This window comes from Natrix helvetica (genome assembly GCF_964273705.1).
Source record: "Natrix helvetica genome assembly, chromosome: 5".
In the NCBI taxonomy this organism is placed as follows: domain Eukaryota; kingdom Metazoa; phylum Chordata; class Lepidosauria; order Squamata; family Natricidae; genus Natrix; species Natrix helvetica.
In genome coordinates this window covers 38,860,373-38,886,922 of record NC_138551.1, presented here as the reverse complement: position 1 = coordinate 38,886,922, position 26,550 = coordinate 38,860,373, and the positions used below count along the sequence as shown (strand labels likewise).

Here is a 26,550-nt window from a genome sequence, read left to right as displayed (position 1 = left end):
AGGTAGGTAGATAGGTAGAGGGAGAGAGAGAGATACAGTAGATAGATATGGAGAGAAAGAGGGTAGGTAGGTAGGTAGAGGGATATATATATATATATATATATATATATATATATATATATATATATATATATATATATATATAGAGAGAGAGAGAGAGAGAGAGAAATACAGTAGGTAGGTAGGTAGGGAGAGAGGTAGAGAAATAGAAAGAGAGAGAAATACAGTAGATAGGTAGGGAGAGAAAGAGAGTAGGTAGGTAGGTAGGTAGGTAGGTAGGTAGGTAGGTAGGGAGAGGGAGAGAGAGAGAGAGAGAGAGAGAGAGAGAGAGAGAGAGAGAGAGAGAGAGAGAGAGAGAGAGAGAGAGAGAGAGAAAGAAATACAGTAGGGAGGGAGGGAGGGAGAGAGTAGGTAGGTAGGTAGATGTTTCCCGGTGTATTTGTCCATGTGCTGGAGAAGGAAATCGTTGACAAACCTTAAGACTTTGTTCCTGCTGGTACAGCACTTTATCAATGTAATTCTCATCAGTTAAAGCGCTTTCCAAAAGGTGTGGGGGGGGGAAGTTTTTGCATTCTGCAAACCTCCGAAAAATGGCCGTTTTTTTGCAAAAATTGGCCCAGTTTTTTTCAAATAAAAGGCACAAATAGCCTTTGAAGGCTTGCAGAGTGCTCTTGGAGGGGTGGGGGGTAGGGGCAGAAAAGAGCAAAAAATGGCCATTTCTCGCAAAAACGGGCCTGTTTTTTGTCAAAAAAAAATTGCATGCATAGCCTTATGGAGGCTTATAGAGTGCTGCTGGGGGCTGGGGGGGGGCCAAAACGGCCCATCTTTTGCTCATTTCTTCCCTCCCCAGCCCCCAGGAGTTCTCTGAAAGCCTTCATAAGGCTATGCATGGTCATTTTGGTGAAGGGGGCAGGGCTTCAGGAGGCAAAAAATGCTGTATTCGATGTATAAGATGCACCCAGATTTTCAGCCACTTTTTAGAGGAAAAAAGGTGTGTCTTATACTCCGAAAAATACGGTGTATTTTTCTTGAAATCCTGTACAGGTAGTCCTCCATTTAGGACCATAATTAAGTCCCAAATCCTATTGCTAATGGAGAAGCTTTTAAGTGAGTTTTGCTCCATTTTACAATTTTTCTTGTCACAGTTGTTAAGTGGACACTGCAGTTGTTATGTTAGTAACATGGTTGTTAAGTGAATCTGACTTCCCCATTTCCTTTTCAGAAGGTCACAAAAGGTAATCATATAACTCCATGAAACTGCAATTGTCATAAATATATGGCAGTTGCTAAGCACTTGGATTTTGATGATGTGACCATGGGGCTGCTGCAATGATCATAAGCTTGAAAAACAGTCATGTCCCTTGTTTCAGTGCCATTGTAATTTCAAACAGCCACTAAATGAACTGCTATAAGTTGAGAACAGTGGTGGGTTCCGGATCCTGTTGTAACCAGTATGGTGCAACGGCGCCCGGTGTCCACCACATGAATGTGTGCAGGACGTGCGCACATGCACGAATGTGTACTTAGCACCCGCGATGCTCTGTGATGCCTCCGCGATGCTCTAGCTGCTTGGCAGAGCATCGCACAGGCACCGTACACTCCATGCGCGTGAGCGTAAGCCCCAAACAGCTCAAATATAGGTAAGGAGCGCGGCCGAACGGGTGGGCCCTCCGGAGCACCATACCAGAACAGTACCTGATGCTCCTGGAAGGCACCGGTATGTCTGTACTGAGGCATACCGGTCGTAAAATCCACTGGTTGAGGACTACCTGTTAACCTAAATTACTATCATACTTAGAAATTATATTTATACATTTTATATATTGATGTAAAATATCAGTAAGTAAGGTATTTATGTATATATTGTAACATATTAGCACAAGGCCAAGTAAAAGGTTAAAGGGGTGTGACTGCAATTTTCCTCTTGATAAATATTAAAGTACAACAAATAGAAAAGTAGGGCAGCTACATTTAAATTTTAGTGGTTGTTCCAGAAGATATTTAGTCTTTAGCCTCCTTGTTTCCTAATCAGAAGATACATAATAATCCCTCTAGGCAAGTATTGCCTGCCACATTTTATTATTGAAATATTAAAAGGCAGATAAGTATTCCATGGAAGACACAGTGCTCTACCTGGAATCAGTTCAAAGGCTTTTCTAATGATTTGACTCAAAGTTATATCAATTCAGTTTAATGGCAGCTCATTCTTGTTACTCATAATGTAACACTCTGTTCAGGAAATATAACCATGCACAAGTCTTTATAATACTAAAAATATTGGTGACACTGACATGTCAAGGAGACGGGTGAATCTAGCAATATATTAAAACACTACAATAGAATATATTAATACACTAGGATGATTCTAAGCTGTCAAGAGCTAGCATGTCAAGAGATTTAAAAGTCAAAAAACCTCAAGTTGCTTCATGTGAAAGAACTCACTCTCAGATTGATCTTTTGCTATTGATATTTATATTTAACAATTTTTGATAAACTTAATCTTCTTTGCTCATCTTGTACTAATCATGTTCTTTATTTTCTAGATCCTAACATTCACTTTAAGTGGCCTTTATTGTGATCAGCCCATAGATAATAATCTTATGATCCCTAAAATGTCTTATAAGCTAAGATTCTAGATCAAAACCTGAAACCAAATCTTGATATTAGCAATGGAGTCTGCCCAGCAAAATTAGCATCAAAATAACATACATGGTGGTCTACTTTTCCTATCTCAAAACATTTTATTAATTCTTGGAATGGATACACCTACAATTAGTGATTGTTTGTAGTCTAAATGCCAATAGCATTTTACAATATAGGCAGCATTTTACAATATAACAGAAAACTGCTTGCATTTCAGAAGAAATGATTAATAAAATCAAACAAGCAACTTTAAATTCTGAAAACAGCTCTGGGAAATTCATATATGAAAGTAGTTTGCTACAGTTATGTACATTTTCACTAAAGTGGCTTATGTCTAACTAAAAAGCTCTGACTTGTCCCTGCATAAGACATTTGGAATCACAACTCCTTGAAAAACCTGGCATACCAATATTGCTTCACAAAAAGGGTTATCAGAACCTATATTTCCTTCACTAAATTTTATAAAACATCCAAGACATGGATAGCTTGAGCAAAGAATTCATTCATGCTTAAAAGACAGATCTGTTTTCTTTGCATCATTATTTTCTCCTCAAATTTGTTGGGAGTGGCTCATGTCCCTTCAAAAGACAATCTCTGTTGCTGATTTAAACAGCCTAGTGATGTTAAGTAACATAATCTTCTGATTGAGAAATGATTTTCTTTTCTAGCATCTCTTTAGGAACCATCTCAAAAAGCTAGATGTTCCTATGTATTTGTCCTTATTTCCTTTCTTTCAGTTTTTTTGCACTCCGGAGGGCCTCCCCCACTCCCCTCCGGAGGCTCTCCAGACTGCAAAAAAACAGAAGGAATGGACTTCCGGTTTGCTAGTAGGGCCGGTTTAAGCCCTCAGGAGCCTTCAGGGGCCTTCCGGAGACAAAAAACCAGTCCTACTGGTAAACTGGAAGTTCAGGAACGGACTTCCGGTTTGTTCATAGGGCTGGTTTAAGCCCTCCGGAGCCTTCAGGGGCCTTCCAGAGGCTTCCCCGAAGGCTCCGGAAGATGAAAAACGGCCCTATAACCAAACTGGAATTGACTTCCAGTTTGCTCATAGGGTCGTTTATCATCTTCCGGAGCCTTCGGGGAAGCCTCTGGAAGGCCCCTGAAGGCTCCAGAGGGCTTAAACCAGCCCTACAAACAAACCGGAAGTCCATTCCTGAACTTCCAGTTTACCAGTAGGGCTGTTTTTTTGCACTCCGGAAGGTTCAAGGAAGCTCCGGAAGCCTCCAGAGGGCCTCTGGTGAGCTTGGGAGACTGTTTTCGCCCTCCCCAGGCTCCCATAAAGCCACGAAAAAAGCATGCAAAAAATGGGGGGAGAGCCTGTCAATGCGTGCTGGGGTGTGTGTGCATTGCATTATGGGTGGAGCATACCCGCGCATGACCCCCCGCGTTCCCCCCACTTATGGCACGCAAGCCAAAATGGTTTGCCATCGCGGCTCTAGATCTTTTACCTTAATAAATCATAGATAAGGTATTTTTCTTTGAGTAGTAGAGAAGTGATTTTACTAATATATGCATTTGTTTATACCTTAGGCTATTGTTGTATAAAGTAAGTAAATTTTGTCTTCATGTTAATTAAACTGGATTGGAATTTTACCAGCATAATTTTGCTTATTTCTACCCAAACATTCTCTCAAACCTTTTGGTAGTTTTAAAATTTGTTTGTTCTTTCAGTTTATTCTCTTAACAATTCCAAATTCCTGAAAGTGATTTTTTTTCCCTTGCAATTAAGGTGTCTGGCAAATAGAAAAATAATTGCATTCCCTTATTTTCATATTGTAAAACAGCTAAACCAGTATTTTTGCTTGATAGCTGTTGCCTAATAATATTTTATGTATTTGAACTGTCATTAAGAAACAGTCTTCTTAGTGGCAGAACCATAATTAAAAATATTTTCATTATAAGGATGCTCAAGAAGAACATCAGGCTGTATACATATCAACGTAAAATGATGAGACCTAAAGGTGTATATAAACTTTGGATCTAATTTCCCTATGTGCCTTATTGATGTTCTAGAATGGTGTTTTTTTAAGCTTTGAAACTTTACGATGTTTGGACTTCAACCCAGAATTTACAGCCATTCTAGAACTAGGGCTCAGGATTCCAGAGAAGCCTTCTGCAACATACACTAGAACATTTTCAGGTTGGGTGGTCTTGGCATACACTACATACTGTAGTATTTGCAGAATGCAGCCAGCCTAGAAGACCTTTGGCCAAAACTGGAGGAAAAGTCTTCAGTATCAGTCCAAAGTGGATTGAAGCATTATGAATTCCCCCGAGAAGGTGAACCAGTCTGCTTATTTACTTTGGCAATGAAAATCACATTATCTCCATGTTGTAAATCCATTATCAGTTCCAGTTTAAATCACCTTGCACAGGCCTAATCATTACTATAACGGTGATGGAATGATGTGGGAACATTAGGACCAATGTTCCCTCTAATTTTTTTTCGATGTGAGCAGAAAAGTATAGTGTTTGAGTGGCACATTTTCATGCCTGAGCACCCGAATTTTTTTCACAGATGTCACCTAAGACAACAACGAAATCAGTATTATTTGAAACTCAAAGTTATGTTTCTTCAAGGTACCCGCTTAATTCAAAGTGTTATATAATATCAGTATCACTTAACAACGCTCCTGCTTAGCAACCAAAAAGTTGGCTCAGAAACTCTGGCATTTGAAGCATGCAACTCTTAAAGCTGTCAAGTTACAAGACCCTTGCACCCCTAACCCTTTAGGGAAAAAAACCCCCAGGGGTCTTCAAACCTGACAGCTTTAAGATTTGTGGACTTCAACTCCCAGAATTTCTCCTCCAGTCCTGTTGGCTCAGGAACTCTGGCATTTGAAGCATGGAAGTCTTAAAGCTGTCAAGTTACAAGACCCTTCCACCCCTAGAAAAAAAATGCAGAGGTCTTCAAACCTGACAGCTTTAACACTTGTGGACTTCAACTCCCAGAATTCCTCCTCCAGTCATGTTGCAGCGACGTCATCTGCGTGGATCTGCTCCATCTCTGCTTTCTTCATTGTGGGCAGGGCTGCTGCTGAAGTTGCCGACGAGTTGCCACCAGAATAACTGCTGCTACCTCCTCCTCCTCCAACAGCACCACCAGATTTGCTCCTGAGCTCAGCGCTGGGTAACCCGTGCCCGCTCCTCCTCCTCCGTGCTTTTGAAGAACCATGAGGCTTTTTTTCCCCCTGCTCCCTCCCCGCCTTCCTACTGTCTCCCGCAGCCTCATGGCTCTTCAAAAGCACGGCGGAGGAGGAGGAGGGGGCAGGCAGGGGTAACCCAGCGCTGAGCTCAGCTGCTCCGAGCAGAGGGGAGGCGCCGCTGCCACGCGCGGAGATGCCGGCTGGAGCTTTGCCGGCTTCATCTCAGCCGCAGCGCCGGGCGGCAAATCCGGCAGTGCTGCCTGTTAGAGGAGGAGGAGGAGGAGGTGGCAGCAGTTCTTCCGGTGGCGGGGGGGCTTTGGGGCTTCACAACTAGCCTCAGTCGCCCCGTGCTCCTCAAAGCAAGTCTGGGGAAGTCCTTTGCAGGCGGCCCGTTCTAGCTGCCTGCAAAGGACCTCCCCAGCTTCCAAAGCCTGTGGCAATAGAAATCACTGCGTGGCAGTTGAAAACTGCTGCACGGTGTTTTCTTGCCACCTGCGCGCTAGCGCAGCCGCGCACCTTAGAGGGAACGTAGATTAGGACAAGATATAAATAGCAAGGACGGAGAATTAATACTTTATATAGAACATAATCTATACACAATTTTAATATTATATTTTCCATTCAGCTCTTCATAAAATAACATTTACTACCCTAGGTTTTGTTGTTATAATCATCTATACTGTTTCATATTTTGGATATCAAAGGAGAATAACACATTTATATGCTTTATTGGTCCTGAACAAGCAATGAGATAAAAAAACCTGATTAAAAAATATCTCTATATCAAAGTTCTGAGTTCTATTTTTTTTTACGGTCACTGAATCTATAGAAAAGGTGGTATAACACAAAAGTATAGAAACATGATTGTCTAGGTTACCTGCCCCCAATTTTGCATGTGTACAGTGTGTGTGTGTGTGTGTGTGTGTGTGTGTGTGTGTGTGTGTGTATTGAGCTCCTTGGGAGAAAAAGTGTAAGGAATGACTTGCAACCTTCCCTGCCAGCTTCTATATTGTCTTTGCTTGTGGGAAGCTGGTTGCAAATAGCAATCACATGACCTTAGGACTCCACAACCATCATAAGTACAATCCAATTGCCATTACTCAAATGATCACACAGATGCAAGGATGCTGTGACATCCAAAACTTTGAGGACCAGTTACAAATACCCCTTGTTCACATGATTGTAACTTTAAATGGTCACTAAAAGAACCATCTAACTTGAAGTCTATTACACAAGTCAGGGATCACCATATCTGTAAGATATTCCCCACTTCACAGGAGAGCCGCTGATTGTGCAACCAAATTTTCAACATCCTGAAGAACTGCCATCACAAACCAATAGTATGAACATTGATTACGGTCTGCTTGATATTGCACTTATGAAGGTTCCACAGATCTTTAGTGGGTGGAATCAATTATGGATTTGGTAATAACATCCTCCATGTCTATACTAGTACAATTATTTAAGCACGCTGAAGAAAAACATTTAATAATTCAGAAGAAAGGGAAAGACACTGACCCAGTACCAAGCTAAGGTAGTTGAAGGTTTTTAAAAGTGTTTTATTCTGTCATCCTATCCACAAAGGCTTTTAAAAGAAACATATCAAACTAATTTACTTGTATACCACAAGGACTATATTATTAGCTGATATATTTTTATCATACAGTATGTTCACTATATTTTTAAAGAAAGGGCTTTGGATGTTCATATAAATCTGGGGGAAGGGGAATAGAAAGAGAAAGAGGGTGAGAGGGAGGGAGAGAGAGAGAGAGGGAGATTTATGTAAAAGATTTATATGGCCACCCATCTTAAGGAACTCTAAATGTCTCACAATACCATAAAACCCATAAATAAAGCAATAATAAAAAACAGTAAAATGATAAAACAATAAAGAAAAAAATCCTGAGCCATAATTGTCCCTCTTGGGATAACCCACAGTAACTCAGCTACCCAATTTTATTATGATCTTCCATTTGATTAAATTTACTAAAACAATCATTTCAGATATTCCGCTACCTTGTTATAAATATAATTTCAAAAAACCCTCAATGCTTGTTGTTTGTTAAAATGATGTACAACACAAATTAACTGTCAGAGCACATGAAACATTATTTTATTATGACATTAAAATGCCTTTTTCAGGCAAACCATTTTTTTTCTTCTTTTGTCACAATGCAGAACAAAACTTGTCCTCAATCTCTGTATCAACCTTACCAAAAGAAAGCAGACTAGACATTTAGGAAACCAATAGGCGTTACTGCTCAGATCTTTTTAAAAAATTGTGGGTTTTTTTTGCCAAAAGTGCATACAGCAGGCTTAAGAGCCATTACTTTTTCATACAAAGGCAATATAGGCAAAAAGGTATGATAACATGTGTGCTTTTTTGATAAAGCTATAAAAATGGAATTCACTTATTCACGTACACTAAGGCAGTGTTTCTCAAACTTGGCGACTTTAAGTCCTGTGGACTTCAACTCCCAGAATTCCCCAGCCAGCTATGCTGGCTGGGGGATTCTGGGAGTTGAAGTCCAGAGGACTTAAAGTCGCCAAGTTTGAGAAACACTGCACTAAGGCAATACGTAGGATTCTCTTAGATAAATCCAGGGACACTTAGAGTCTACATGGTTCTCCCTTATATTAAATCCAGCATGGTAGCCTAGTTTGATACCAAATATTCTGGCAAGAATAAGAGGATGCCGTAAGGGTAGTGATAAAGTGGTGAGTTTGAGGGAAGAATTTGGAAAAAGGGAATATTGTTTATTTTAAAGCAGACACTACAATAATTGTTTACAGTGACGTGCGGTGAGATTTATGGCTGGTGAGGCTGGTGACGTCATCAGGGAGGCGGGGAATGGGACCATGTGTGCTGGAGGCTGAGGCTGCCTCAGCCTCCTGCACACGTGGTCCCATTCCCTGCCTTCCTGAGTCAAGATGAAGGGGACCGCAGAGCGCGCTCCTTCTGCACACGTGGTCCCATTCCCCGCCTTCCTGAGTCAACATGAAGGGGACCACAGAGCACGAGCCACGGGACAGCGGAGCGCGCTCCTCCTGCACACGTGGTCCCATTCCCCGCCTTCCTGAGTCAACATGAAGGGGACCACAGAGCACAAGCCACGGGACAGCGGAGCGCGCTCCTCCTGCACATGTGGTCCCATTCCCCGCCTTCCTGAGTCAAAATGAAGGGGACCGCGGAGCGCGCTCCGCGGTCTCCTTCATGTTGACTCAGGAAGGCAGGGAATCGGACTACATGTGCCTTTTCCCTTTTCCCTTTTTTTCTCTCTTCATGATGAGAGCGGTGAGGCTCTGCCTCCCCTGCCTCCCCTGACCGCACGTCCCTGATTGTTTAAACTACAATTGGCAGAAAACTATGCCATCCATTTTCTAAAATTCTGTTTAAGTAGATATAAAGAGCCACAAAAAGTAGCTTAAATAAATAATTTATTTAGGAATATACAAAGTTTTCTCAAGCATTATCTAACTCAATAATGTCAACAAGAGTCACATGTTGATTCTTTAGAGTTACATAAACCCTTTTAATCAGGAATATCAGTGATATACACAATCTTTCAAAATAAACTATGGTTTTTCCAGACCATCATTCATGCCCATGTCTATTATATTCCTAAAAGTAATAGGGATCATTTCATGAATATAAAATAACTTACAATAATTCAAGTAATTTGCATGCATGTGTTTAGAAATGCTAGTAAAATAATGTTTTTTTTCTCTACAGATGGTATTAAAATTGGGATCAGTGGATCACAAAAGCAGCAATTATTCCATTGTTTATAAATATTCAAAAATAGCAGCAGTTACTCTGTTAATGGATATGAAATTGCAAATGTTTTGAACCATTCCAAACAATAATAATTAACAGGGATAAATTCAGAGAGTTATCCTAGGCATCAGTCAAGTGTCGACAGAAAATGTACTTGTAAGCTCTTTTTATTACAAAGTTTGAAAAGTCATAGACGTTGCCTTATTCAAGCCCACTATTATTTTTTCCTATCTCAGTACTATCTCTATAGGTTGGCACATCCCTGCAAAGTTTCAGCCTGATATCTCTCCCATCATGGATGGAAATGTCAGCAACCTTGTCACATTTAAAATGAGTACTGAGTTATGGCCCCAGCCAAATGAGGAGCAACTGCACATCAACCACCTCCCACATGGTCACAGCTGCTTCATAAATCCATGAATATATATATAGGTTTAACTCATGTTTATGAATGAGATCTTCTAATTAAGACTATTTCTGGTGCCTTCATTATATAATAAACCTCCCAGATAGGGGTTACAGTTCAACAGCAGAACACATGTTTTGTCTGCACAAGGTCAAAGATTCAATCCTACAAATCTGCATCTAAAGGGATTAGGTAGAAATATGTTCTCTAAAACCCAGCAACAAGCTGTTCTCAATAAAAGCAAACTATACTAGAAAAACAAACACTGCATTATATACATCCCACTAACTAACATTTACCTGATCTTTTTCCTACACAATTTGACCCGATTCCACAAATATTTGAGAACAGAACTCATACTTTGCTCAACATTTGGTTTTTCCTTTCTGAGAAAATGACCTCATTATATACATACATATGCATTTTATTTTTCCAAATAGATGTTAAAGTGTTCATGCACTAATCTCATGCGAGATGATTTCCATTAGTCATACAGTCATCTTTATATATTTTAACCAATTTATTAGAAAAATGTACGTGCACGATAAATACCATATTTTTCGGAGTATACGTTGCACTCCCCCCCCCCCCAAGAGAGGGTGAAAATCTGGGTGTGTCTTATACTTTGAATGTAGCTACCTGGGTTGTCTGGGGAAGGGGGAGGAGAAGCGGGCACTGAGCAGGAGGCGAAGCGTAAGACAAGGTGGCTCACTGCTCAGACTCCCGCTTTTCCAGAAAACTCACTCGGAGGGCGGTCAGCTTCTGCTCCTGGCCTGGGAGATGGATCTGGCCAGGAGGAATACAAGCCCCATTTTTGCAAACAAGGAGGAAAAACAGTGTTTCAACCGCTGGGTGATCCCTGCATATAACTGGCTTATATGCTATGCTATAACGAAAGAAAATCAGTGTATGCTGCTAAGACTAGGGCCCACAAGATACCTTTCAGAGTTGGTAAGAATTCCTTCTCATTTAATTTCGAAGCAAAAAAAAACCATTGACTTCAATTACTCATAGGAGGATAATTTAAAAGGCTGGATATATTTTTTTTCTTAAGAATCTTCAAATTCTTAATTATATCTGCAAATTCTTAATTATTTTCAGTGACTGAAGATTACAAAACGCACTGATATAAACTTCTAGCCAGAGGTGGTGCACCTGGAACTTTTGGATTTCTTTCAGTAGGCATGAGATAGATTGGATAAGAACTCCATTTTCATAAATATAGTAAATTATTAGAAGCTTGACATACTTACTTCCTGCTAAAGTCATTGAAAAAGTGCATTACCAGTTTTTAACCATTTTTATTGACTTTTGACAGTGATCTTGGAAGAAGTGTTTGCCCAAAAGAGATTACATGTGACCTACTTGGCAAGATATTAGCCACAGGATATCATAACGCACATTTATTCCCTGTCATTATGTTTTTCATTAATTTTCCTACCTTTAAATCAATCCTCTCAGTGATTTCTCTTTAATGTTAGATCTCACCAATGTAACTTTTAACTCAAACATAAGATAGAAAAAAGTGACTGTAATCCTGTACAGCAGGGGTCCCCAACTTATAGACCACAAAATAAATTGTTTTAACTTTTGTTAGAGAGGAGATAATCAAGCATTTGAAGTTTATAGATTTATGCAATGGTAAAAAACAGGCTACTCTGGTATTATCTGTTTTCCATATGAAACAAACAATTTGCAGGATATGATTTTTCAGAATTCACCTAGAAGCTAACTGCAGGAGAGAAAGACTTGAAATATATGGCTAGATAGCACAACTTAGCAATACACAGTAAGGAAACAAAATGCTACCTTGGAGACAAACAACCACAACCACAGGTGTCATACATTTAGAAAAACCTCCAGGATTTTGGAAAGGATGCATGTTAAGACATTATATTGGTAAATGGAACAACTATAAAGCAAAGGATCTACTATAAAACATCTATTATAAAGCAAAGGAAGAAGTGATGGTTGAATAATACAGCGTCAGGTCTCAAGAACCAAGAAATATACATGGAATTACTTCTGAGCAGTTCTCCTAGGCGCTGCTTGGAGTGTCCAAGCACGGATTAACTTCAGCTTGCTGCCCAAGGACTGAGTTCAAAATTCTTGTAGCTCCGCCTCTTGCTCCCCTCAGAGGCTGAGTTTTAAAAAACTCAGTCACCCTACAGGACGCTTTTTGGGGAGATCCAGTCTTTGTGCAGCAGGCTGGACCCTCTAGATAGTGTAGTGTAGCTCCATTAAATTGAGTTTGTGTAGTTTTAGCCAGCTGCTTGGTAGTTTGTTATTTTCCTTCCTTTCTCCGTTGTTTTCCGTTGGTTTAAATGTGCAAGGCAGGCTGCCTGGAGCGTAGCTTGCTCTCGCCGTAGCGATTGCAGCCGCACCGTGGGGGGTTCACTTGGCGATCGCCGACAAACTTTTGGGGGACAGGTAGGCAGTTAGGGTCCCAACCACAGAGCATTCGGCTACTCAGGCTATCCCTGATGTTGCTCCAGGTGCAAGCGCATGTGCGGCCGCCATTTTGCTTTCAAAATTGGTGTGCTTTTCTCCCGGGCTTTTACCTTAGCTGTGCAGCCTGCTCTCACTGCAGATCGCCGCAGAGGGGATCTTTAAATTCAGGCCTTGCTCCGGGTTTCCAGACAGGCTCCTTCCCCTCCAGATTTTCCAAGCGGCTGCAGGGGTTCTTTTGGTCATTGTCAGACCATTCGCCCTTGCCTTGACAGCGCAGATCTGCAGGCGCCCGGCCTCCCTCAGCTGGCACCATTTTCCAGCTCCACTTGCATCGGTTCCTGCAGGGTTCAAGTGGCAACTTACCACCACCGAAGGACTTTCCCCAGCCTCCTTCTGCTCTTCAACCAAGCATATATGGAGAAGCAAGTGGATCATCAGGCTGGTCCCACAGCCAGTAACCGTAGCAGGCCCAACCCTGCTGCCAAAGGTGATGGGGTGGGGTGCCCAGCTAAGGGTAAACACCCTAAGGTTAGGAAGCCCTCTAAGGCTGATGAAAAAATGGCTGAAAGATGCCAAAAGGCCCTTGAGAAGCAGTTCCGGGGCCCAGTCAGCACAGCAGCAGCAGCCTACAGCACCCACACCCAGGGAGGAGAGGGCAGGTCCTTCCCTACCCACCCCCCAGCGAGAGGAATCCCCTTCTCTGCCAGTTGAGGAGGATTTTGGGTTCTCACCCAACCTATCCAGGGCTTCCCTTGGTTCACCCAGCCACTCCCTGGCTGAGGACTCCCTTGATGAGGCAGACTCCTGTGCGAGGGAGGGGTTTCTGGCCCACTCTGAGGCTGACCCAGACTTCCCTCAGATGCAGGAACCACTATTGTCTAAAGTCATGCAAGATGTGGTGGTGCATGCTATCTCACAGGGCATTTCGGATGGCATGCAGCAGTTGGCCTCTAAATTACCTATTGCCACTACAATATTATTACAATCATTATTATTTATTTTAACCTAGTGGCTTTTCATTTGTATCTGATTTGTTAAACATTGATTTTACCACCTCCATGCCACCCCTGTTTATTTGATTTGATTGTACGTCGCCCCGAGTCCCTTTGCGGAGAGGGGGCGACTGATAAATCAAATAAATAAATAAATAAATAAATAAATAAATAAATAAATAATAAATAAATAAATAAATAAATAAATAAATAAATAAATAAATAAATAAATCCCAGCAAGGGTACACCTGTAAGACCCCAGGAGCCTCCAATTAGGGAGCCCTCCCCGACTCCCACTGGCATCAGTGAGGTGTCCGATGGAGAGGAAGCAGAGCAGGATGCTCCGGACCTCTCAGAGGACGAAAATCCCACACCCGAGCCACCCGCTACCACAGACCTCTTTAAGCCCTCCATGTTCAGGGCTATACTTTCCCATGCCCGTGCAGCCGCCCCCCAAATGGGCCTACCAGCTCCGGCAGATAAACCCTCTTCTGATCAGGGTGCCAAGGAGGCTATTGGGCCTCAGGATCCAGGCGCGGGACTATTTAATGAGGTTCCCCCCCTGGATCTGGTTCCAGCTCCACAACTGTTCCTGGATATCTGGCAAGAATAAGAGGATGCCGTAAGGGTAGTGATAAAGTGGTGAAGGTGAAGTGGAAGCTTGCTTCCGCTCCTTTCAAAGGGGGTAAGCTGTTTGGGGAGGCCTTGGGCCCCTTTTGGATCAAGTCCAAGGATAAGCGTAAGGTCTTGCCTGTGGTCACAAAGAAAGGGGCCCACTTTGTAGGGGCCAGCCCTTTCGTAGGAACTCCTTTCGAAGCACGGAACCCTCCACCTCCTCAGGGGGCCCCAGCCGGCCTTATGCCCAACCCCAAGATCATCCCCAGGATAAATCCTCCTATAGGGACAAGAACAGACAACAGGGCAACCGTAGACCATTCCGTGGGGGGTACTTCAACCGCTCCTTTTGGAAGCTGAAGTGACCGTCCCCGGGACCCTCCCATAGGCGGCCGTTTCCAACTCTATGCCGCCCAGTGGGAGGAGACCACGACAGACACTTGGATTCTGAATACAGTCCATCACGGGTTGACCCTGAATTTCCTCTCCTTTCCCCCAAGGACCTTTGTCCGTTGTCCCACTCCCAGATTGGCCCACAAGTTCCAGCTCATGAGGGCAGAGATAGATCATTTGCTAGAGATAGCAGCTATAGAAAGGGTGCCGAGGGACAGGAGACCAAAAGCTTCTACTCCATCCTGTTTCTGGTCCCCAAATCATCCGAGGGAGTGAGGGCAATACTGGACCTCAAGAAACTCAATATGCATCTGGCATACAAGCACTTCAAGATGCAGTCCCTTCAAACCATTCTGGGCTGCGTCAGGCAGGACGACCTCTTGACCTTTATAGACCTGAAGAAGGCGTACCTGCACGTTCCAATCCATCTGGCGCATCGCAAGTTCCTGAGGTTCCAGTTTGCCAACCAACACTTCCAGTACAGAGCCCTCCCTTTCGGACTCTCGTCAGCCCCGCGCACCTTCACCAAGCTACTAGCTGCCATCGCAGCGCATCTCTGATCTCTCCCAGTAAGACTGGAATGCTACCTGGACGACATCCTCATCCACTCGTCGTCCAGGGGGCAGGCCCAGAGGGATCTGGACACCACCATCCAAGTCCTGCAACTCCACGGGTTCTAGGTCAACCTCGCCAAGAGCCACCTGACACCAACCTGCAGGATTCAACACTTCGGCACGGTGATCGACTCCAGGGCCTGCAAGGTTTTCCTCACACAGGAGAGAGTGGACAGTATCAGGTCTCTCATGAGAAACATCTGCTCAACGGGGTCAGCATCGGTCATTTCCCTCTCCCAACTACTGGGGAAACTGGTGTCATGCATCTTGGTGGTTCCGTGGGCACGACTGCATACGTGTGAACTCCAGTGGTTCCTGCTGCCGCTCCAGAGACACAAGGCCAGCAACTCCAGGAGAATGGTGCGTCTCCCTCCCAAGGTACTACGCTCTCTCAGGTGGTGGCAGACGATCGCTCTTCTGAAGGGTTGTCACTTCAAGGAACCGGAGCACCTAGTCATAACAACAGACGCCAGCCTCTTCGGTTGGGGCGCTCACCTTCAGAATCAAGTTGTCCAGGGCAGGTGGTCACAGGCAGAGCTCACCCACAACATAAACTGGCTGGAGCTCTAGGCCGCCAGACTAGCCTTACACCACTTCCTACGTCAGGTCAGAGGCCGCGATGTGCTGATTCTAACCGACAACATCGCTACAAAGGAGTACATCAACCATCAGGGTGGCACAGGATCACTAGCCCTGATGACAGAGGTGGAAGCTCTGGGCTGTTGGGCGGAGAGGCACCTAGAATCGCTACGGGCGGACCACATATCAGGGGAGGACAACGTGATGGCGGACTGGCTGAGCAGAACCACCATTCAGAGCTCAGAGTGGCATCTCCACCCAGCGCTGTTCCATCTGTCACAGCTGTCACAGAGGTTCAGTCTCCCGAGAGTCGACCTCTTTGCCACCCCGGCCAATGCACAACTTCCCCGGTACTTCACCAGGTTTCAGTATCCCAGGGCGGAAGGCACAGATGCTCTTCGGTCTCGCTGGCCCCCCGGCCTGCTGTACGCCTTCTTGCCTCTTCCTCTCATCCCTCTGGTCATCAGGAAGATTCTGGCAGAGAGGGCAGAGGTGCTGCTTGTGGCTCCTCACAGGCTGAGGAGATCCTGGTTCGCCGACCTTGTCAGCCTGTCAGTGACCCAGCACTGGCGCATACCTCAGAAGCAGAACTCCCTCAGCCAGGGGGCTGTTCAACACCCGGAGCCCCAGTGGCTGCAACTTGCCGTGTGGCAGTTGAGGGGGACATCCCGAGGCTCAGTGCATTCTCTGACAAGGTCATCCGTACCATCCAGGCATCCAGGCGTCCCTCCACGGTCAGGATCTACGAGGCAACTTGGTCGTCCTTCTCACGCTGGTGTCTGCAGCATCAAGTCATCGCCACCTCTGCCACCATCCCACAGATCCTGGACCTTTTGCAGGAGGGCTTGGACAAGGGCCTGGCGCCCAACACCCTTAGGCGACAAACGGCCACCTTGGCCACCATCCTGTCCACGGACTCTCAGTTGCCGCTTAGCAGACATCCATAGGTGCGTAGCTTCCTTAAAGGAGCCACCAACCTCTGTCCTTCCACAGTTCACAGGTATACGACTTGGGACTTGTCTGTTGTGTTATGCTCTCTGTCCGCAGCCCCCTTCAAGCCACTTCGAACAGTTGGGTTCTGTCACCTGACTCTTAAGACGGCCTTCCTTATTGCCATCACCTCAGTGCGTAGAATCTCCGAGATGGCCACCCTCTTGGTCAGACGCAATCTTTGCATCATACACTCCGACAGAGTCATCCTCAGGCTGGACCCGGCCTTTATTCTGAAGGTCAACAGCGTGTTCCACAGACCACATGAAGTGGTTCTCCCAGACACCCAAGGGAACACAGGTGGCATAAGCTTGATGTGCGTCGGGCGGTCCGTATCTACATGAAACGAACAGCTCTCTTTCGCAAGTCGGAAGCATTCTTTGTGTCGTTCCAACCCGCATCCATGGGCAGGAAGGTCACCTCTTACACCATAGGATGCTGGATAAGGGTGTGTATCCAACTGGCCTAAGAGCAACAAGATAGATTGCATTACAGCTCACTCAACGAGGAGTGCTGCAACTTCGGCTGCATGGGCCACACAAGCACCCATTGAAGAGATATGTTGAGCCGCTACGTGGTCAAGCCCTTCTCCATTCATAAAAAATTACAGACTGGACGTTTTTGCCTCGGCTGAGGCATCATTTGGAAGAAGAGTTCTACAAAGAGTCATTGCGAACCCCGCGGCATTGGACAATTCTTCTTCCCTCCCTGGGACGGCATAGCTTTGGCATGTTCCGTGCTTGGACACTCCAAGCAGCGCCTACGAGAATGACCATTGGCTTACCTGAATGGTCGTTCTCTAGGCTCTGCGGGAGTGTCCAACCCCATCCTGAAGGTGGCCGCGGGGTCCCTTCCATCATTGGGGACATGGATCATCGTCATATGCAGGTCACTTGGACTTATCTTCGTTTTTTAAAACTGAGCCTCTGAGGGGAGCAAAAGGCGGAGCTACAAGAATCTTGAATTCAGTCCTTGGGCAGCAAGTTGAAGTTAACCCGTGCTTGGCCACTCCCGCAGCGCCTAGAGAATGACCATTCAGGTAAGCCAATGGTCATTTCCCCTTATTGTCATCTGTAGACAAAAATCTTGCCTAAAGCAATTATTTGCATCACTATAGATGTACCTTAAGAATTAAATAAATTGCAAATGGTGACTACGAAAGGAGGTTTAGAAACTTGTTATTAAATATAACCAATTTTTATTTAGAACATGTTATAAAGATGTAATGTTACTGGATGATATTGGGAAGAGCTAATGGAAGGTCATTATGTGGTTTTGCTTTAAATCTGGAATATTTTATATAAAAGGACGTAAAAACAATTATAGTCAAATGAAGGTTGAGGTATGATGATAGTAATATATATAAATATATTTGATTTAAAATATATGATTTGATATGAATTGTAGGTGATTACTGTGGAAGGGATGCATGGAGATTTTTGTAACCAATCAACACACTTTTGACATTTTGTAACGGAAGATGGTTTTTGTGTGTGTGTGTGTGTGTGTGTGTGTGTGTGTTTTGTCTGTTTATGTTTATTCAAAAATAAAAAAAATTTTTTTAAAGAATTATTGCAACTTTTTCTCCCAACAAAACCATCCAAGCACTGTTGCTTCTTTGCCTTATGGAATGCAGCCCTTTGAAACTACAATTCACCACATCCAGATAAAAATATGCATCCTGGTCATCTATAGATGTGAATAATAATAGCTTTTATTGTTATTGTACATCATGTATACAACAAAAATGGTTTAGCCTGTACTGGTGCAATCCATAACAGAAAATACAAGACAATATGAATAGCATAGAAAATAATCCTTATACAAGTAATTGGGGAAAAAACTACTCATACATTTCCAGATGTATGTGGAGTGATTGTGTTTAGGAGTGTGACAGCCAATGGGTAGAAGCTGTTTAAACCTATTTGTCCAACTGGCTATACCTCAATGTCTTCTGCCCAATGGTAAAAGTGAAAAGAGACAGGATAAGGATCATCCCTAAGTATCTAATTTGCTAATGACACCAAGGCATGGGGAATAGCTAACTCTTTAGAAGTTAGACTCAAGCTTTAGAAGGATCTTCACAGGCTTGAACACTGGGCCCTATCAAACAAAATGGTGACATTCAATAGTAAGAAAAGTCTTACATATAGGCAAGAAAAATCAAATGCAAAGGTACATAATAGATGGCACCTTGCTCAACAGTAGATGAGGAAAGTGTCTTGGTAGATCACCACTTAAGTATGAGCCAGCAGTGTGCTGCAGCTACCGAAAGAACTAATGCAGTCCTAAGATGTATTAACAGAGGGATAATATAATGATCATGTGAAGTATTAGTACTGATTTATATTGCACTAGTGAGGTCATGTTTGAACTATTACATTAAGTTCTGGTCAGCATACAAAAAGAATGTTGATACCCTAGAAAAGAGTACAGAGAAGAGCAACAAAGATAAGAGGTCCGGAGCCTAAACCATATGGTGAACACTTGAGGGAACTAGGTATGTCTAATCTAATGAAATGAAGGACTTGGGGAGATATATAGCATTCTTCCAATACTTAAGGAGCTGTTACAGAGAAGAGGAGGTTATCCTATTCTCCAAAGCACCTAAAGCAGAACAAGATGAGTGGAAAATCATTAAAGAGAGATCTAACCTAGAACTAAGGAGAAATGTCCTGATAGTTTGAACAATTAATCAGTGAAACAGCTTACCTCTAGAAATCATGGGTGCTCCATCACTGGAAGTTTTCAAGAAAAGACTGGACAGTCATTTGTCCAGAATGGTATAGGGCAGGGGTGGGGAACTGTGGCTCTTTTGCGACTTGTGGACTTCAACTCCCAGAATTCCTGAGGCAGCTATGTTGGTTCTGGAATTCTGGGAGTTGAAGTCCACAAGTCGCAAAAGAGCCACAGTTCCCCACCCCTGGTATAGGGTTTTCTGTTTGAGCAAAGACTTGGAATAGAAGATCTGCAAAGTCCTGTCCAACTCTATTATTTTATTTTATTTTATTTTATGTTCATCAAAATCATACTGAAATGATACAATAGTTGGTGCAGTGAAAGTCCAACATAGATGTCATCCCTACCATTTGTCTTAGGAAAGGTAACATATTTTAAAAAGTCTAGTCCCCTGAAGAAATGCTCTGAATTGCTCCTTTTTGGTAGATAGGAGGGAAATCTCTTAACAAAAATCTGAATATGCTTTAGAAATAGTAAGATAATGAGATGATATGGTATTATCTTAGAACATAACAAAAAAATGATACAAACTTGTTTTAGTAGCCCACACACCTTGAAACTCAGCCAGATGATCCCCAAATATGGAGAACCTCAGTCAAAAATATCTTGAAATTAGTGCTTTGGCTTTGCTATGCAAAGTGTCAATAACAAGAGAGAATCCCAGTGTGACAAACAATTTGCTTTATCTGTTTGTAAGACTTGACAACCTTTGAGACATGAACCAGGCCACCAGTATAGCAGAATTGGCAAAATGTGATTGCTACATCCGTGCCTTTTCAACAATCCTATTCAATCTGATTCACCAATCTTAATTTTTCTTAATTCAAGATTCACAAGGCAGCACTAAGTTAAAAGCATAGAAACTGTTTTCGTACAGTCTTCAGAAAGACTGGAAACATTGAAACATTGGAACTGGCAAAAATCACATTACCTTGGATTAACCAGTATATCAGATCTTTTACAGCTTGGTAAGGGAGCTGGATGTCAGGCCAAATAATGTGTCATTCAACTATATCTTTTGCTACAGAAACAGAAGCCTTTTGAATGATGGCTTGGTGTCTGGTTCTCCACCCAAGCATTAGGTGAGTCTTAAAGAAGGTATATATCAGAGTTATCAGAGACATTATCACTAAATTGACAAATCTAATCACAAGACTCACTGGTTAGTATTCAGTGGTGCTTACTAACTATCCTGATAAAAAAGAAGCGGATAAATAAAAGTGGTAGCGTCTGTCTTAAGAAAGATTTGTCTCAAACTCTTTTTTTGAAAATCAATTCTATGCAAAGAGCAGCTGGTGAAGACTGGGGAGTATGATTCAGAGTGCTCCTCAATGCTGGAATCAGTGATGAGGAAGCTGTAGAAGTTTGTTGTGGACAGAAATCTGAGTTTGCTGTAATTATAATCTGGGAAGTGATAAGGCTTTTATCTTTTTTGTTTTGTCTTGTCTTGGTTGAATTAAACGAATCTCCTTGGTATTGTCTGTTTGCAGATGATTCAAATGATCTCTCAAAGGGAGTCAATAATTTCTGAGTCATAATAGAAGAACACAAGGAGGTTAAAACAGCTTCAGTCCTATATGGTAAAAACCTATTCTTAGAGAATGGCTCACAAATGATAACACTGATTGCAACAAACCTATTTAAACACAGTCCATACAGTTCCGGCTGTGTAGCTTTCATGGAGGGGGGGGGGAGGAATGGCATAATTAATGCCCATCCAAAACAAAATTCTATTGCAACAATGCTAGCAGTTTAAATTATTGTTACTGGTTGATTTTTTTTTTACTGTATGCTATATCAGCTTTTTTTTAGAAAATCATAGTTCACTTTTAATAACAATACATACTGCAGTTTTCTGATCAGCCTGACACCTACAAGCTTAAGACACTCCTCTTTATGTGAATCATTACAAACTCATTCTGATGATTTAATATCTTAGTTTTAATAGACATTAATGGGAAAGAACAGCATTGAGCACTATGTCTTATCCTATCTGTAAATCTGCAATGTTTAAATAATAGTTATGGAGATTTTCAGCAGTGGTCCACCCTTACCTGTAATTTCTGCTTGGATAAATACAATAAAGGTAAGGTGGTCATTCATGATTGTCAAAAGATTTATGCATCCTCTTACTACTTCTTGAACTAGTGGTATAGCACAATGAATGAAACTGGGAACATTCTCTAATGAAAGCTCTCTCTGGGTCACTCAGGAACAGCCAGTATTAATTTTTCATGGTAGCTCTGTGGTTTAGTTGTGAATCATAGCAGATGAAAATGCTTTTTGTTGTTCTTTCCAACTGGAGGCGAGAAACTACTACTGAAAGTTCTTTCATTCCAAGCTTTAAGAAAAGGTTGTGTTTTGGAATGGGATTCATTTTAATTCTCTTTCCCATCCTACTTGTTGGATGCTGTAGCTTGATATAAATTCTATAGTTGGTGATTGCCTAGATAATTGAAATATTTATCCAATGATTATTTGATAATCAATTTTCATTTGAGTATTTTTGTATTCCTTCCCCATCTACCAATATCTCTCCCCTTTTACAGCATATGGTCTTCCTTTTATTTATTTCACACAGATTAAAGAATGGACTGAAGGAAATTGATTTTCAATACCTACCAGACTGGAAATCACACTAGCATCAGCTAACCAACTTGTTCCAAGGCAGCACTTAGAAGGTTAATCCTCTAAAATAAAGCTGAACTTGGTGCTGAGTCAATATGAATATATAGTACTGCAAACTGTTTTTTTAAAAAATTAGACAATTTTAATCCATATCTCCTGTACTGCTTTAATGTCAGTAAAGTCTTTGGATTCAATTATCACAGCTGGATAATCTTACAATTTAATCTACATATGTCTTAATATAGAGATATAGCATTCTGACAAAAAATAAATTCTTCATATAGCAACCATTGTGTATTCTATATACCCTGTGCAATGCCTTTAACTCAGTGGTCGGCAAGCCGCGGCTCGTGAGCCACATGCGGCTCTTTACTCACTTTAATGTGGCTCTTGTGTGTGCCGGGCGCCCGCTCCCCTCCCTTCTCTCGGGCACTTCAAAACAAGCGCCCCTTTCCCTTTTTTTCTTTTCGACCCACAATGGTTAGGGAGGATCCTGAAGTCGGGCGGGGACGAGAAGCGAGGAGGCAGAAAAAGAAATGGAGGCTAAGGAGCTTCCCCCCGCCCCCTCCCAGCAAAAATCTAACCGGGGAGCCGGGCGGGCAGTAGCAAATTAGCCGATCACGCTGCGTGATTGGTTAATTTGCTACTGCCCACGCGGCGTGATCGGCTAATTTGCTACTGCCCGCCCGGCTCCCTGGTTAGATTTTTTCTGGGAGGGGGCGGGGGGGAAGCTCCTTAGCCTCTGTTTCTTTTTCTCCCTCCTCACTTCTTGGGGCTCCACCAATGGGGGAGCAAGGCCCGCCCAGCGCCAGGCTTTGGGCTAACACAGAGGTCTGCAAAGTTGGCTGTTTTAAGACTGGTGGACTTCAATTCTCAGAATTCTGGGAGTTGAAGTCCACCAGTCTTAAGAGCCAATTTTGCAGATCCCTGGGCTAATATGATTGATGCCCTTGGTGGACTTCAATTCTCAGAATTCTGGGAGTTGAAGTCCACAAGTCTTCAAGCTGTCAGGTTTGAAGACCCCTTGGGTTTTTTTTCCTAAAGGGTTAGGGATCCAAGGATCTTGTAACTTGACAGCTTTAAGACTTGCGTGCTTCAAATGCCAGAGTTTATTGAAACTAAAAACAGTGTACCATCCTATGTATTTTCGGTTTTAAAAATGTGGCTATCAAAATAAATTTCAATCGTGGTTTTGGCGAGATTTGGCTCAGTTGAAAAAAAAGGTTGCCCACCACTGCTTTAACTGATTGATTAGAGTGTCTGCTATACTGAATGTTTACAATGTTTTTATTGCTTCCGCCTTTTGGCTAAGATCAAGTGTAGTGCAGTGTTTATATTTCTTCAAGGTAAATTATCTTAAAAAATGTATCAACATGATAAATAACTTGATCCCATGGACTATAATGTTAAGACATTCCCATTCCTCATATAGCAGTTCTTGTGGTGCCCCAGCTCCTGTACAAATTAGATAGGAAACACATAGTGATCATTGCTCCATGTTCGAATATTAATGAGAAAGACTATAGGCATTTATGGATAATTACAATATACATCTGCATTGATCAATGGGTATTCTGGGTTTTTAGTAAACTTCTGAATTTCAGGCTGAGCTCACAAAATTCCAAGCACTATATCAGTAATTACTTTTATTGGAGAATACATTAGTCAGTTAATAATTTTTCTTTAGCAACTAGCTGAAGGAATAGTTTTCATGCCAGGAGTAGAACATTTCTAATATCATAAACTTGGATAAGAAAAGACTGTGAGTCTTTAAAACATCATAAGATTTTTGTGCAATTTTAGCTCGAATGGACTAGAACTGCTAGCCCTCAGGAAACAATAATGAAAAGATGAAGAAAAAAATAATCCATAAATATCTTTCAGGTAATATTGACTGTCTGGGTATTACTCTAACTCTCTTGCCAAAAGAGAAACATTGAGTGACTGAGGCAATGCCAGAATGGCTATTTTAACTTGGCTTGTTCATCCAAGTTGATAAGTGAACAGATCCAAAGGAACCAAGAAAATTATAGCATGTTAAATACTTAGATTTAAGAAGATGAGATTCATTGGATTTAGAGACTCATGTTACATCTCTATATCCAATACCCAGTTTTAGACTGTGGATGGTCAGTTTGAGTGAGTCAGACCATATTGCTAAAGTAAAAACTTATGCCAGGATGAAGTGAATCCAAGTGATACTTTTCTGCAAGCAGCACAGTTACAAAATCAATTATTGGCTTTTTTTCAGGCTACCATAGTCTGTGAACCTGGCACAGAAGAAGCTGTCAACCATATGCTGAGATGTGAAGGATAACTCCTGTGGAAAATTAACAACACATTTGAAAACTTCAGATAATTTTGAGTTATTTTTAATGTCTCCCAAAGCATCTCTGCTACATTTTCCTCTTTATAGTGTCAAATAAGAAGTACTCATTTATCCCAATTGAGTGGATAAGTGACCAGAACTAAAATCTTACAGTTTTAACAGTAATGAATGCTACTCTAATTACTTCTAAATGAATGCAACAAAGCACTTTAAATTAAAAATACTTGAGGGAGAAAAAGAAGCCTATATGTTGCCTTTCTACGTTCCCTGAAATTTTATGAGACATAAAAATAGGATATTTTAACCATGAAATACAATTTCCAATATATAATTGTAAGATCTTGACCAAAATACATACATATGAAAGGTTAATGTAACATACTGATTTATCATACATTTATTCTAGTTGGAAACAAATAGCATCTTTATGTTGTTATGAAGAGTTTAAATGTTCTGGTTTAAATTTATTATTAGCTCTCTACAAACTATGATTTATAAATAAAAGGCCAATCTGAGGACAAATGTTTCAGCCAATTTACATCCCTATTGTCTTTCGTTTAGAATGCATTCTGATCTAAAGTACTGACCTATTAGACATAGTTCCAAAACTTGGAAATACAATTAGTATTGACTAATATAAAAAGGGGATGCATAAAATATTAATGCTGGAGAAAGGTGGGGGGAAGAATATGTTTTCCCCGAAGAGGATTCCAGGATTCAACCTCTGTTTCAAATCTCTAGGCCATAAATCTATTTCAAAGTCTGCTGAGACAAATATCATCTGCAAAAAGTGTTTCTAATCATAATAGAAGTTGAATGACATAACTCTATTGAACAGAACTAAAACATCAGATACAGTGAGACAATCCTGCCAGAAATTGTGGTACACTGAGACCTGCCTTCCAAATGCCATAGCAAATCTTAAGTCTGTGCTTGCATTCATGTACAGCTGGAATTAAATACTGTGACAAGCAGTTAAAAGGGACTGGGTGCATTTACACTGCCAGAGAAGGCAATGGAGATATAACAGATATTTTCAGGTACATAACAGATTGTGATATATGGAAAGGGACAGACTTGTTCTCTACTGTTGTTGATGGCAAGGTCAGTACCAGGGAACCCCAGGGAAATAGATTCAGGTTAGATGTTAGAAAGAATTTTCTGATGGCAAGAGCTGTTAACTAGTTTCCTCATGAAATGTTATGTTCTCCTTTATCTAAAGGTCTTAAAACGAAGCATGGATAACCATCTTTCCAAAATTCTTTAGTAGATTCTGCAATGAGAGCCTATGATTATCAAACTTACTGAAAGCTTTATCTGAAAGCTTTGATTGGTCAAAGCGTAAGGGGCAACAGTGGTGAATATGCTGTCTGCTTGTGAAACAAAGAAGAAGGGAGATCTTGTAACAATGGAGCTGTTACTAGTTGCCCAAATGTTAGTTGATGAATCGCAGCTTTATCTCATGGGACTTCATCTGAGGTTTTTGTCCAAACAAAAAGTGTCTCCACTATTTGAGTGCTTAAGGGCTTTAATCGTGGTTTTCCATGGCCCTTCTGGCTTGGCTTGGGCTAATCTGGATAGCTGTCTAATCACAAGCATAATGGAAGTGCCTCAAAGTGACAAATAACCTCTCTAAAAATTTGATATAAATGTTACAGAATGTTAGGGGGAACACTACATTTTGTAGAACCACTTCATTTGAATAAATAGAGATTCAAGGGTTTTCATTTAGCACACTGATAATCAAACACAACAAATTATCTATACATCTATTTATATTCACCAAGTGAAAGGAGAGTGACACCTCTCACTTCATCATGCCTGGCATTTTTAATCTTTTTGTTTTATTGAGAGTATTGTAATTTCTTTGATGGTTCTGAGCTGCCAGAGTCATTGAGAGTTGGCAGCATACAAGTTTAAATAATAATAACAATAATACATTCGATAGGAAGACCAGATAAATGACAATGAATCATGCCCTTCTCCCACACAGTAATGTTGACAGACTCTACTTACTAAGGAAAATAGGGGGGCGTGGAATGTTGGAAGTATACCAGGCAGTTGAAGAAGAAAAAGGGCATTGGAAGAATATCTGAAGGACAATGAAGAAGATGCACTGAAACTAATTCACCATGAAGGCTTAATGAATACCAAAGAGACCAAACTGGCCTATAGGAAAGCCAAAATGAAGAAAAGAAAAGAAATATGACATGATCACTTCACACACCCACACCCCAAAAAAAACCC

General features: G+C 41.8%; 1 protein-coding gene across 2 annotated transcripts in view; it reads right to left on the bottom strand.

The window, feature by feature from the left end:
- The window catches only part of SPSB4 (splA/ryanodine receptor domain and SOCS box containing 4), a 192,731-nt gene that overhangs the window by 88,887 nt on the left and 77,294 nt on the right, over positions 1-26,550 (bottom strand). The window contains exon 1 of one of the 2 annotated variants that reach the window (XM_081956408.1): positions 11,415-11,532. The exons of the other annotated variant lie outside the window; for it this stretch is intronic. The gene's annotated coding sequence lies outside the window, so the exon portion shown is untranslated. Of the gene's footprint in view, positions 1-11,414; positions 11,533-26,550 lie in introns of those variants that run through there. 2 annotated transcript variants of the gene reach the window in all.